The following is a 14455-nucleotide window of genomic DNA, read 5'->3' as shown; positions in this document are numbered from 1 at the left end:
GGGCTAGACTTAAACCTGGAAATCTGCGCTGATTCCAGGACTTGCCATGCTCCCTTGGCTGTCAAACTGTCGTGAAAAAATTCTACACATCATCATCACGGCAAGTAACATTTCCTGAGCCCCTCTGTGCTAGGGCCTGGTTACCCGCCTCGTCAGCAAAATCACATGCGTGTCCTCGACTCGGCAATCCCGGGGGTCCCACACGGAACCCCGCCCCAGGCCAGGGTCACTTAGAGGGGCCCTTTACTCTGCATGACCTGACCAGCAGGCACGGACGTCATCAGTGTTGACAGATGGGCAAACCGAGGCACAGAGAGAGGATGTGAGGCGCTCAGGGTGCAGCAGGGCGGCAGGGGGAGTGAGCTCCAGGCTCTGCAGCGGGGCTCAGGCCCCTCAACACTCCCAGTGGGAACACTGTCAGCACTTCACCAGGGGAAGCGGAGGCCCAGAGCAGCAGGAAAGAGCCGGGCTGCTGTGAGGGGCCGGCCCACATGTGGAAGGACAGCTGTCCCTGACCCTCAACTCTCTGACACTCGCTGTCCCCCAGAATAAGAGTCGCAGACACCCCCAGAGCCACTGGGCTATCAGTCACTCACACTTCAGTGTGAGTCAGCTCCAACAGGCAGCTTTTCTCCACCCTTCGTTGCGCGGCTTGAGGGAAGGAAAGTTTGGATTACCGGGAGGAGGTGGAAGCAAATTCCCCGCCCGGGGCCTTCGGAGACCGGGATGTGTGGGTCGTGTAATGCGGGCCTGCGGCGGTCTGCGAGCCCCAGGGGCCTGGGGAAGCGGAGGCCAGAGGAACGAGGGGGACGCGGGACAGACGCGACGCCTTCGCCCCCGCCCCTAGGCCTCCAGGGCGCACCCAGCGCACCCCCGAGCCCGCGCGCTTCCTAGGGCAGTGGCGCCGCCAGGCCTGGCGCGAGCTGGAGCTGACCGCCCCCCGCCCGCCCTACGTAGAGGACCCCGGCCCCGGGGACTCCGGCCAGCCCGGAAGACTCGATCGCGCCCCGCCCGTCCGCGCCCCGCTGCCGTGCCTTACCTGCCGGGGCTCTGCTCCCAGCCGGCGGGTCCTGCGTCCCGGCAGCGGCTCCCGGCTGGGCCGCCAGGCTCCCGCCCTCCCGGCGGGTAGCCAGGAGCCAGGTCCCGCCCGGAGCTGTGCCCGCCCCTTCTGCCTGGCCCCGCCCCGGACCCGCCCCGGACCCGTGCCCCGCCCCTTCGACCTGGCCCCGCCCGAGGCTCTGGGCCGCGCCCCTTCCATCCTACCCCGCCCTTTGACTCCCCTCCCAAAGAACCCGGCCCCGCCTCCTCCTCGGGCTCCCTGGGCCCATCCCACCAACTCCTTTTGCAATGCGGAGGTCCCAGACGCAGCCTGCCGTCCTCGGAGTTCGAGGTTGGGTGCGGGGTGGGGGTCAAGACGTCGGAGTCCGGGGAATCCCCACCTTTCCCCACTCCTGGTCCCGTGGAGAAGGCGGGAGTTGGCTGCGGGTGTGGACACGCCACCCCTGCACGGCACACAATAGATGCGCCGTAAATAAATGCAAGTGGCACCTGGTGGCCACACTGGAGAAGGCGCTGCCCCCCCAACCCACTGATCCTGATCCTGCAGCAGGAGGCGGCCTCTGACTCAGGTCAGGAGGCCAGGGGCAGGGGCAGCGGATGACCCCTCCCCCGCCCCCGGCAGAAGAGGGCTCAATGGGAACCGAACCTCTGGAACCTCGCCCTTGTTTCAGAAGGGTCTCTAGGGCACTTTTCAGCCACTTCCAAACGGGGACACAGCCCTTGTACCAGGTCTGGATTCCCAGGGCCCAGGGTTCTGGTTCCAAGAGTGCGAGGCCCAGAAAACAGGGTACTTTAAATTTTACCTCCTGGGAGGTGCCCATCCAAGGCCCTTCCCCACAGCCATGGGGGGAGGGGGGACACAAGTCCAGCTTTAGACCCAGGTTACCCTGTTTAAGGGGCAGGGGCCTAGGGAAAAGGGGGCTTGTCAGATCCTGTAGGGGAAAGGGCTTTCTGGGAGGAAATGTCTTCCTGAGGGGAGCCCCAAGGGGTGGGGTAAGTGGTGGAGATAGAGTGAAGGTATTCTTGGGAGAGGAAACAAGGCCAGCAAGCTTGCAGGGGACTGGAGCCTTCCAGGGCAGGGGTCAATGGCTTGGGGCATGATCCGGTGGAGGGGATGGGATCCCTGGTCCCAGAGCCTAGGAAGCCGTGAGCAGGGGAAGGACAGGATCTGGCTGGGGCCTGAAGGGGCTGGGAGGGAGGGCAGAAGGCCAGCCCAGCAGAGGCTGAGCCTTGTCCGGGTGGGAGGCCAAGGTCTGCCCCTCTGTGCTGCACTGGGCACGAAGGGCCAGAGTCCAGCAGGGCAGCAACGGCAGGGGCTGGACCAGCTACTCCAAACCAGGAAGGGTGGGGGGCATCCAGGGGCTGGACTTGGGTTATGCTGAGGCCGAGGTCCCTGAGGAGTGCTCAGAGTTGCAGCTGGACAGAACTTGGGCCGTGTCACTGTCCACCTGTCCCAGAGCTGCCCAGCAACGGGTCCCATGCCCCAGAAAGAGGAGACCTGGCTGCAGCAGCACACTCGGGGTCAGAGAAGTTAACTGAGGGTGGGGGGAGGTGGGAAAGGCCAGAACCAAGTGGCTGTGTCCACTGGGAAAAGACACCACTGTACCCTCTGGCAGCTCGCCCGCTTGGCAGGGGACGGCGGGAAGTGAGTCCCCACCCACCCCAGACCCTCCAAGGGGAGGCCACTGGGAGTTGCCCTGGGCAGGGGCTCTGGCTCCACAGCCCAGCTGGTGAGGGAGGGGAGTGAGTGAGGCTGAGGGGCTCTGCCTGCTGCGCTGTGGGGAGGCCAGAAAGGCTGCTGCGGTGGCTGTGAGGCCGGGGCCCGGGGCTGGGACCCGCTCCAGGGGACTCGCTGCCAGTTTGTGCCCTGGCAGGGAGGACAGGCTGGGCAGGGGCCGTCCACCTTGGGCTCCAGGCCATTCCCACATCCCAGCCCGGCCCTGGTGCGCTCTTGCACTGCCTTGCCCTGTGCAGGAGGTGGATGTGTTTTGCCTTTGCTGGAACCAAAGGGGAGGGCAGCAGAGTGGGCGCCAGGGCCAGAGAGCAGTCAGGGGAGGGTGGCTCACAGGATGACCATGCGCTGGGCTAGAGACGGGGCGTGTCGTCCAGCCTCTGTCCGAGCCATAGCTCCTGCGGCTGGTTTCCCCTCTGCCCACCCCCCCGCCGGCCTCCTCCCTCTTGCATCGCTCCTGGGCGCAGGGCCCTGTCAGCCGTCTCTGGGTCCCAGCACAGGGTCCTCCTTCCTGCTCGGAGGCCGCACTCAGCGGGTGGTGGCCCAGCCCGTGGGCTTGTAGCCGGGTGGCCCGCTGTGAGCACCCGGAGGGCAGGGCCTGCACCCACCTGCCTGCTGCACCTCCTGCCCAGTTCTGGCCTGGCCTGAGTGCGTGGTCAGCACCTCCTCGCCATTGGCCAGCAGGCCTGAGCTGGCCCTGGTGACCTGGAAGGGCTCCCCTGGCCGGGGCCCAGCCTCTGCAAAGCCCCGGGACAGGAGGAAAATGGAGTCATGGGGCTGTAAGGCCAGCTCAAGGGCCGGCCAGTGCCCCCCCCCCGCCTTTCCCCACAGGCTGCGCCCTGACTGCGGGCCTCCATCAGCAACCCCAAGCCCGGATCAGCTGCTGCTTTTACTCTCTGAGAGGTTTGTTTGGGTGAATTTTCTACCTACCAGGCGTCAGGCAGGCCCCACGAGGAAGATCTATTTTAGAACACCAGCCCCGCAGGTGGAGGATGCGGGGCCCACGCAGACACTCGTGTTTCTATTTTTACTGCCTCCGGAGCCCAGTTTGGAGCTTGAAAGCAACCCATTCTATTTCGGGTGGCTTCCGCCCTCGTGGTGGGGAGGTGGGTGTTTTGTACACAGGAGCCTTCTCTGCCCTCCTCCCTCCCAAACACTCACGTCCTGGCAGCCCCTGCCCCCCACCCCGTGGACCACGTGACTTCCAGGAAGACGCTGGGGTCGGGAAGGGGAAGCCCATGTGGGGCTTGGGAAGGGGAAGCTGTGGCCCTCAGGATGCAAAGGCCTGACATCGCCCTCAGGGGGCCCCAGTGGCCTCCCCAGCCCGGGGTCAGGGGCAGCCAGCCCTTCCCTGGACAGCACTGGACACTGGGATGAGGTGCCTGAGGTGAGAGGGGGTGAAGTAGCCTCTGCAGCTGTGAAGCCCCCCTGGACCAGAGGTGGGAGGAACAAGGGTAAGCCTGGGCGGCTCCCAGGAGCACGGACCCCCAGGAGGGACTCAGCTCCCCAAGGCCTGCCCTGCAGGCGACATCAGGCTGCCTGGCAGGAGCCCACCAGGCTCCCGGAACCCACCACCTGGCTGGCCCCCTCTCTGGTTCTGGGTGGGTGTCCCCAGACCTTCAGCCAGCGGCTCAGCCCAGGGCCCCAGGGGACCACCCCCTTCCCACTTTCCCTCGTCCAGCCTCAAGAGTGGATTTTGGCCTCCATTCCCACTCCTGTGGGTCCCTCAAACCACAGTAGGCCGCTTGAAGGCCCCCAGCTGCTGCCCTAGGTCACTACCCTATTAAACATGCCACCATCTGGCCCATCAGCCCAACTCGTGAAAGGCAGCCTGACACCACAATGCCCGCCTGTGCTTCCATCACCACCCGGACTGAGCTGGGGGTCCCCTGTGCCCCAGCTTAGTACCCGGGCCGGCACCCAGCCCAGTAGCTGAGGATGGCTCGGTCCAGCCTGCCCCGCTTCTGAGCCCCTGCCCACAGCCCGCCTCCTCCTGTCCTCTGACGGTGGGATGAAGAGGGTCCACCCCCAGAGAACTTGTGAGCAGTGCCCAGCCCGGGACCGGCCTGGCGGGGGGAAGGAGGTGCAGCCCTAGGGTGTCAGGGGAAGTGGGCAGAGTCTGCCTGACAATGAAGACTCAGGAGCAGAGAGGTTTCCGTCACAGGGAAGCTGGGATCAGCCTGTGAGGAAGGCCCGGAGGGGAGTGAGGTGGGGCTGAACTGGGCCCAGTCTGGGGGGCGCACCCATGGCCTTCCCTGGGACTCCCGTGGGGGAGTGGGGCTTTAGCCCAGCAAGTCTGTCTGCAGAGCCTGTGTGCAGCTCCCACAGAACCACTCAGAAACACAAGGTCGCCCTTTTTTTTTCTGTTACATGTTTCAAAAAATTCAGAGCCTGCTTATCTCATTTGTAAATAGTGTTGGAACGCCTGGTTGATCATTAGGTAGAGAAAGAGACCTACCACACATCTTATGCCAACATAAACATCAGCCACACCAGAGACTTAAAATGCAAAGGGAAAAACCCCCAAAAACCTATTAAAAGAAAATGTAGATGATTCTATACTATGGAGATGAGGCAGGATTTCTAGGTACCAAAGATAAAATAACTAGCATTTGAGTGTATAAAGGAAAGAACCAGTAGGTATGGCAGCATAAAAGTGACCCCAAAAAGATGAATGTCAAAAACACCACAAACAAAATTGAAGGGAAAACTGTAAACTGGGAAGGAATACGTGCAAAGTACATGCATTAACCAGGGGTAAATATACAAAGCATTTTTATAAGTCATTTACAAGTTTCTACCTTGAATTGAAAATGGGCACAAGTAGCAATGCATAAAAAATAGCTATATGTGACCAGTAAGACACGTTTAAACAGGTTCTACCTCACTAGTAATTAAATAAATACCAACGGGAAAAATGAGATAGCATTTTTTGCTTTTTGAAGATAAAACTCTCACGTGGCACGTCAATAGCCCACAGCAGCATGAATATACATTCACGTATTCACCTATTATAAGGAGAATCTGTATTCACTCTTTCCAGGGCTGCCCCCAAATGAGTCCACCCTGAAGCACAAGTTCACATCCTGCTGATGTACCAACAAGGTAAAATTGAGCACGTAACTCATTAGAGTGTGTGTGTATGTTTGTTTGTTTGTTTGTTTTTGCCATGCAGTTTGCAGGATAGTTATCGAACCTGGGTCCCCAGCAGTGGAAGCACGGAGCCCTAACCACTGGACCGCCAGGGCAGTCCCTAGGGTGTGTGTTTTAAATTTAGTTTCTACTCATTATCCGAGTTATACATGCATGCAATTTAAAGAGCGAGTTTTACAAGCCTTCTTACAAAACACAGCAGTCCCCCAACCCTCATCTTCCAATGCAACTTTTAACTCACTCTTTTGGTTTCGCCTTTGTATCCCCAGACCACACACTTACATTGCGACTTCCTGACCTCCAAAATCATCATACCTTCATTTTGTTCAGATCAGCGGCCATGGCTGACATCTTCATGATACTACATAAACACTGTTCATGTCTGAGCCACATAATGTATTGTGATAACTTTTCCGTCCTTGCTCAACTTCTCGTTTCCCTGGAGTTAATGTCATCTTTTTTATTTTGCTTAATTCTCAATACTAATTCAACTCCAAATTCTGCCAAAAGTTCAAATCTCCCCAGAGGCATCCCGGTGTATCAGGTATTCTATCACCTGGAGATAGACTCTGCTTTCTCAGCTGGGGCACAGCCTGCAGTCTGGGACCACCACACCAGCACCCTGAAGTCCCCTTCATCCTTTGCTCCCCGGCAGGATCCCCTGCTTCCTGCTTCCTATGACTTCCTCTTTCTTGCTTTCCTCCCCCTGTTTGGTGGAACACACCAAGTAGCTTCCTGAGAAAGGGTGCAGGGATGTAAATTTTTTGAGACCTTATCGTTCTGAAAATATCTTTCTTCTACCCTCACTCTTAATGGTTTGGCTGAGTATAGCATTTTGGCTTAGAAAGCATTTAACTTCAGAGCTGAGAGACTTTATCCATCGCCTTCCAGCTGTGAGAAGTCTGAGATCATTCTGATCGTAGTCATTTGTACGTCATCTGTCATTTCTCTGTGGACGCTTGTACGGTCTTTTCTTCTCTCTTTGTGTCCGGTGTTCTGAAATTCCCCTTTGCTGTGCCTTTACTGTGCCTCTATTTTCGTGTTTGGAGCTGAGCATTCAGTGGCTCCTTTCAATCTGGAAACTCAGGTTTAATTTCTGTGAAATTTTTTTTTTTTTTGGCCACATGGCTTGCGGTATCTTGGTTCCCTGCCAGGGATCGATTCCGGGCCCTCGGTGGTGAAAGCATGGAGTCTAACCACTGGACTGCCAGGGAAGTCCCACATTTCTGTGAAATCTTTTCCACTGTTTCTTTGATTGTTTTCTTCCCTCCAGTTCTCTTTCTAGAACTCCTATTGTATAGATGTCAGATCTCCTAGACCAGTTCTCTAATACTTCCCTCTCCTGTTTTTCTCTTATTTTCAACTTTTTTCCCCCAGCTTTTTGCTCTACTTTCTTCAAGACTTACTTAACCTCATCTTCCAACTCTTCTACTGAGTTTTCAATTTCCATGATTGTATTTTTTTTTTTTGGCCGCGTTGGGTCTTCATTGCTGCGCATGGGCTTTCTCTAGTTGCGATGAGCGGGGCCTACTCTTTGTTGCGGTGCGCGGGCTTCTCATTATGGTGGATTTTCTTGTTGCGGAGCACGGGCTTTAGGCATGCGGGCTTCAGTAGTTGTGGCACGCGGGCTCAGTAGCTGTGGCTAGCGGGCTGTAGAGCGCAGGCTCAGTAGTTGTGGTGCACAGGCTTAGTTGCTCCGCGACATGTGGGATCTTCCTGGACCAGGGCTCAATCCCGTGTCCCCTGCACTGGTAGGCGGATTCTTAACCACTGCACCACCAGGGAAGCCCTCCATGATTGTACTTTTAATTTCCAAAAGTTCTTTATATTCTGTAATGTTCCTTCTTTATAGCACCTGGTTTTTGTTTCATGAGTACAACATTTTCTATTTTCTTCCTGGGGATGTTAACGACGGTTTTTCTAAGTTGTCTTCTCCCAGCGATCTCTGTTTCCTCCCAGTTCCCGTTTTCCTTGTGTGTTTTATCCCGATCTTCCATGTTACAGAGGTCCCTCAGATGTCTGCTCAAACTGGCTGGCTGCTCAGGCTGGAGGGTTGGGCCCGCTGACGGTGAGCTTTATCAAGCGGTGACCTGGTAGGATCTCCTGGATGATCAGATTCCCCCAAGAAAATCCCTCTGACATCCCGTCTTGAGGCGAGACCCGGTTTCCAGGGTTCTGGACACTGAGGGTGGGTGGCTGGGACACAGCTGGTGTCTCAGCATTATGTAAATGTGCACTGATGTCCGCCAGTCCAGAGACCCTCTGTTGGCCCACCCAGGGAAGGAGCCTTCAGTGTGTGGTCTGGGGGTGGGGGTGGTCCAGACGCCTGGCTGTGGATGAGGGCTGTGGGAGGATCTGGCTCTCTGCCCTATTTCCAGCCAGCCTTGCTCATTTCGTGTCCGTTTCACTCAACTTATAGAGGCTCCCAGGGCCATCAATTCTGAGCCTTTTCCAGGGGAGTGTGAGGCGCTGCTGGGGTCATGGGGACATGGGGAGCCCTGCCTCTACACTGGTGTCACCAAGGCTAGAGTTAGTCTCTCCTTCTGAGCCCCAGCTCCCCAGGTGCTCATGAGGATGGTATCTTCCTGGGCTGTTCCCGCCAGAAGGGACTTTACACCCAGGGAGGAGCTTCCCCAGGAGCCCAGCGAGCACTGGGGAGCCCAGCCTGCTGTGACCTGACTCGCCACCCTAAGAGCTTCCCTCCCTGGGTTTGCCTGCCCTCGTCAGACTCTGTCTTCAAAAATCTCTTTGTTATCGATAACTCCAATCAGCGTTAAGCTTTAACATCAAACATCTTAACTCAAAGGTAACACTTTGCTGTCACTCAACACCAGAGTTAACAGGTAACAGCTTGGTTATCAGTTGACACCTCAAATATTAGCCAATACCCTTGCTGATAGCCAAGAAAGAGGCTCTGTCTGGGAATGAAATACAGACATTCCCCTGTGTGGGTGGGTGGCTCCTGGGAGGAGGAAAATGGCTCCAACAAGGAACAGAGGCAACAAAGACCTAAGAGGCGGGCTTCCCTGGTGGCGCAGTGGTTGAGAATCTGCCTGCCAATGCAGGAGACACGGGTTCAAGCCCTGGTCCGGGGAGATACCACATACTGCAGAACAACTAAGCCCGTGCGCCACAACTACTGAGCCTGCGCTCTAGAGCCTGCGTGCCACAACTACTGAAGCACGCGTGCCTAGAGCCCGTGCTCCGCAACAAGAGAAGCCATCGCAATGAGAAGCCCACGCACTGCAACCAAGAGTAGTCCCTGCTCGCCGCAACTAGAAAAAGCCCACACACAGCCACGAAGACACAGTGCAGCCCAAAATAAACAAATTAAATTAATTAATTAAAAAAAAAAAAGAAGCTTTGTTAAAAAAAAACAAAACCTAAGAGCCACCGTCACCATGTAGCCCAGGGACCACGGCACTGGGAGCTCTGGTGGGCATCACCCTCGCGGGTGAGGTCACCTCCAGTTTATAGGTACATTACTCTCATCCAGATGGGATGGCCTCTTTGGGAGCAGGGGCCACGAGCCACATTGTAGGCCCTCGATACAAGTGTGTTTAATAAATTATAAAAGCAGGCTGCACACGGCTTCTCTCCATTGAACAGATGCAAACAATGAGGCCAGAGAGGGGAGAGATTTGTCAAGGCTCCCTGCTCCAGGGCTGCGATGGTTTCCTGCCCTGCCCATCCTCAGTTGCCACGTCCCGTACCCACCCACCCCTGGAGGCTGCCAAAGGTGCCCAGCCTGCAAGTGCCCCCGCTGGGGTCCTCAATTCTTCTCCTGGCCCTGGGGACCCTGACTGGGAGATCCCTGCCTTGCTAACCCCTTTAGAAGACTCCTACTGCCCAGGGCTGCAAGGGCAGACGGAGGGTCCCAAGAGTGGGCTTCTTGGCCCAAGGTGGGACTGTGCAGGCCCCTCTGCTCCCATAGGAAGGCTTAGAACCGTCCTGAATCCTCTCTCCAGGGCTAGAGGGTCTGGGAAGATGTCCCAGCACTAAACGTGTCTGGAAAATGGAGGAAGATAGAGACAAGTGATGTTCCCAGGAGGACTCTCAGGGATATAGAGCATGTGCTGGGCAGGGCGGGGCCTGCAGGACCAGGCTAGGAGGCTGCCTGCGGGGGAAGGCAGCAGGAGGGGGCAGGCCACACCTTCACTGGGCTGCTCCCGCAGAGCTGGGGTTACCCTGCGGTCCAGCCCAGGGATGCCTATCATGCTGGCTGGACAGGACAAAACGGAGGGAACCCCAATCCTGCAGGGGCCACTAGAGCTTGCTTGAGCTCCAGAGACTGGCAAGACCCTCTCCCGTCCCCCCACCCCCAGCTACCCCTTGAGACTGGGGGTCCCAGGTCAGCCTCATCAAATCATTACTCAACCACGCATGGCACACATATTTACTGAGCGCCTAAACATTCATTCATTTTGCAACCGAGATCTGGCAAGGTGGCTACCCCCCACCCCGCTCCCCCGCCCCAGGCGAGGGCAGCGCTACTCTCCTCGCTCAGGCCCATGACCCCAGGTCCTCCTCCAGTTTCCCTCTCACCCCACCCTAGTCTGTATGTGTTTCCTCTGGCTGCTGTAATAATTACGTCAAACTCAGTGGCTTAAAACAACACAAATTTATTATCTTACAGTTCTGGAGGGCAGAAGTCTGACACGGGTTGAAATCAAGGTGTCTGCAGGGCTGCATTCCTTCCGGAGGCTCTGACTTTCCCAGCTCCTAGAGACTGCCACATCCTTCTGCCCTTCCTGCATCCGGGAGGCCAGCAACAGCGGGCTGAGTCCGGGCCTCTCCACAGCCGTTCCCTCTGCCTGGAGCGCTCTTACCCCAGAAGCTGCATTCCTCGCGCCTTTGCGTCCTACAAGTCCTTGCTCAAAGGTCCTACTTCATGTTACCACCAACCTCTGTTCCAGCACCACTATCCCTCTTAGCCTGCTGAGGAGGGAGCAAGTGCTCCAACACCAGGACGTGCTGCCAGGCAGCAGCCCCGGGCCTGCCAAGGCCTGGGGAGTAACTGTTCACGCTCCTTTCTCGCCCCCTTTAGTGAAGCCACAGCTGAGCCAGGGCAGAACGAAGACTTCTCCCGTGGTGTGGCCGGGATGCTCTCAGTAGCAGAGCGTCAGGAAAACAAAAGGTCATGGATTGTGGGGGAAGAGAGGACAGCTGAGTGGAGGGAAGTGCCAGAGGTGTGTCCCACCAGGCTGCCCAGGGAGATCCACAGTCCACGTGTTTAAATATTTCAGAGCTACACGTCAAGCTCTAAACCATGACCTAGACATACTCTCTCCTTGCTTAACAGCAAATCCAGCTTGCAGCATCCTGGAAGGCCAGGTCTGGGTTCAGTCTTGGGCTCCCTGAGTTCTTTGCATGAACCTCCAACAGAGCAGGAGAGCGGGCCCTGTTCTGTGGCCTTCAGGCTCCCCGCTCTACACCCCCAAAGTGTCCACCCCAGCTCCCTGATGAGCTCTGTCTACAGCTCACCAGGGCCACACAACCAGCGGTGTAATCCGCCTTCAGTGTGGCAAAGCTGGGGACGAGGCCTGCCCAGGGCCATTTGCCCAGGGAATTCCACGTCCCGGCCCCCAGAGAGTGGTCTAGTAGTGAAGCGCGGGCTCTGAATGACCATATGGACCCCTCCCATAGAGGGAGGGCACGGGCAGAGGAAGGCAGAGTGGGGTTCAGGGCAGAGGACGCCTGCAATCGGGAGGACAAATGTCATCACCATGGAGACCAGTCAACACAAACCAGCTCACCCAAGGTCTGTGCCACGGCAGGGGCCGCCTTCCCCAAAGCCTTGGGACCCGTGAGTTCCCCTCCCAATCCTCCTAGACACCATCCTGGAGGGAGGAGCTGGGGGGGCGGGCAGTGTGCCAGGGCCTGTTTCTTTCTTTTTTTAAAAAAAATTAATTTATTTATTCATTTATTTAATTTTTGGCTGCACTGGGTCTTCGCTGCTACGCGCGGGTTTCTCTAGTTGCTGGGAGCTGGGGCTACTCTTTGTTGCAGTGCGCGGACTTCTCATTGCGGTGGTTTCTCTTGTTGCGGAGCACACGCTGTAGGTTCGCGGGCTTCAGTAGTTGTGTCACGCGGGCTCAGTAGTTGTGGCTCGCGGGCTCTAGAGCACAGGCTCCGTAGTTGTGGTGCACTGGCTTAGTTTCATGTGGGATCTTCCCAGACCAGGGCTCAAACCCGTGTCCCCTGCATTAGCAGGTGGATTCTTTTTTTTTTTTTAATGAAAACTGATATGTGAAAGCCTTTATCTTTTTAAATTTTATTCAATTAATTAATTAATTTTTATTTTTGGCTGCCTTGGGTCTCCGTTGCTGTGCACAGGCTCTCTCTAGTTGCGGCGAGCAGGGGCTACTCTTCGTTGTGGTGCGCGGGCTTCCTTTTTCTTTTCAACATCTTTATTGGAGTATAATTGCTTTACAATGGTGTGTTAGTTTCTGCTTTATAACAAAGTGAATCAGTTATACATATACATATTTTCTCATATCTCTTCCCTCTTGCATCTCCCTCCCTCCCACCCTCCCTATCCCACCCCTCTAGGTGGTCACAAACCACCTAGCTGATCTCCCTGTGCTATGCGGCTACTTCTCACTAGTTATCTGTTTTACGTTTGGTAGTGTATGTATGTCCATGCCAGTCTCTCACTTTGTCACAGCTTACCCTTCCCCCTCCCCATATCCTCAAGTCCATGCTCTAGTAGGTCTGTGTCTTTATTCCCGTCTTACCCCTAGGTTCTTCATGACCTTTTTTTTTTTTTTCTTAGATTCCATATATATGTATTAGCAAACTACAAAGCTACAGTAATCAAGACAGTATGGTACTGGCACAAAAACAGAAATATAGATCAATGGAACAGGATAGAAAGCCCAGAGGTAAACCCACACACATATGGTCACCTTATCTTTGATAAAGGAGGCAAGAATATACAATGGAGAAAGGACAGCCTCTTCAATAAGTGGTGCTGGGAAAACTGGACAGCTACATGTAAAAATATGAAATTAGAACATTCCCTAACACCATACACAAAAATAAACTCGAAATGGATTAAAGACCTAAATGTAAGGCCAGACACTATCAAACTCTTAGAGGAAAACATAGGCAGAACACTCTATGACACAAATCACAGCAAGATCCTTTTTGACCCACCTCCTAGGGAAATGGAAATAAAAACAAAAATAAACAAATGGGACCTAATGAAACTTCAAAGCTTTTGCACAGCAAAGGAAACCATAAACAAGACCAAAAGACAACCCTCAGAATGGGAGAAAACATTTGCACATGAAACAACTGACAAAGGATTAATCTCCAAAATTTACAAGCAGCTCATGCAGCTCAATAACAAAAAAACAAACAACCCAATCCAAAAATGGGCAGAAGACCTAAATAGACATTTCTCCAAAGAAGATATACAGATTTCCAACAAACACATGAAAGAATGCTCAACATCATTAATCATTAGAGAAATGCAAATCAAAACTACAATGAGATATCATCTCACACCGGTCAGAATGGCCATCATTAAAAAATCTAGAAAAAAAAAAAAAATCTAGAAACAATAAATGCTGGAGAGGGTGTGGAGAAAAGGGAACACTCTTGCACTGTTGGTGGGAATGTAAATTGATAACTTGATACAGCCACTATAGAGAACAGTATGGAGGTTCCTTAAAAAACTACAAATAGAACTACCATACGACCCAGCAATCCCACTACTGGGCATATACCCTGAGAAAACCATAATTCAAAAACAGTCATGTACCAAAATGTTCATTGCAGCTCTATTTACAATAGCCACGACATGGAAGCAACCTAAGTGTCCATCAACAGATGAATGGATAAAGAAGAAGTGGCATATATACAATGGAATATTACTCCGCCATAAAAAGAAACAAAGTTGAGTTATTTGTAGTGAGGTGGATGGACCTAGAGTCCGTCATACAGAGTGAAGTAAGTCAGAAAAAGAATAACCATAAGTTCTGAACCACACTTTAGATCAACAGGACCGAGGTCAAATTCTCCCCCTAGTGCACCTGGGCCCACGAGGGCGAGCAGGTTGGTGTCTCTACCTCTGGGGTGAGCTTGGAGGTGAACAAGATTGTTGAGTGGCACGAGGAGAGGTTCGGGGCCAGCAGGGGTGGATTCCGAGTGCCCAGCCGCAGCCAGGAGTTGGGGTGCGGGCCCCAGTGCTCAGTCGTTGGGGAGGGGTGTTCACACACACTCTGGTTCTGTCTAAAGCTCAGGTGCCCAGTCCGCTGGCCCCTGGAAGTGCTGGGCCACATCACCCCCTTGTGGACACTCGCGGGAGGGCCCCTTCCCTCCCCCGGGGGCTGAGGGTGCCGCCCCAGGCATCCTGGGGCCCAGAGAGCGGTCTCAGGAAGGAGGCGGCCCAGAGGAGAGTGGCCCCGGGTCTTCTCCGCTGCGCCTGGCCCCTTCCTTGGTGTCAGATGGCCCTGAGCTCTGCCCAGGAGCTGGGCTGCCCTGAGGCACCTGTGCCCACCGGAA

At 55.1% G+C, this 14455-nt stretch overlaps 1 protein-coding gene across 1 annotated transcript in view; it reads right to left on the bottom strand.

Annotated features, from left to right (window-relative positions):
* SH3BP2 (SH3 domain binding protein 2) overlaps positions 1-1139 on the bottom strand; it is a 35232-nt gene extending 34093 nt beyond the window's left edge. The window contains exon 1 of the mRNA XM_032633116.1: positions 1040-1139. The gene's annotated coding sequence lies outside the window, so the exon portion shown is untranslated. The remainder of the gene's footprint in view (positions 1-1039) is intronic.
* Positions 1140-14455: the final 13316 nt, after the last annotated feature.

Source organism: Phocoena sinus, chromosome 5, assembly GCF_008692025.1.
Source record: "Phocoena sinus isolate mPhoSin1 chromosome 5, mPhoSin1.pri, whole genome shotgun sequence".
Lineage (NCBI taxonomy): Eukaryota > Metazoa > Chordata > Mammalia > Artiodactyla > Phocoenidae > Phocoena > Phocoena sinus.
This window is presented reverse-complemented; position numbering and strand designations above follow the sequence as displayed.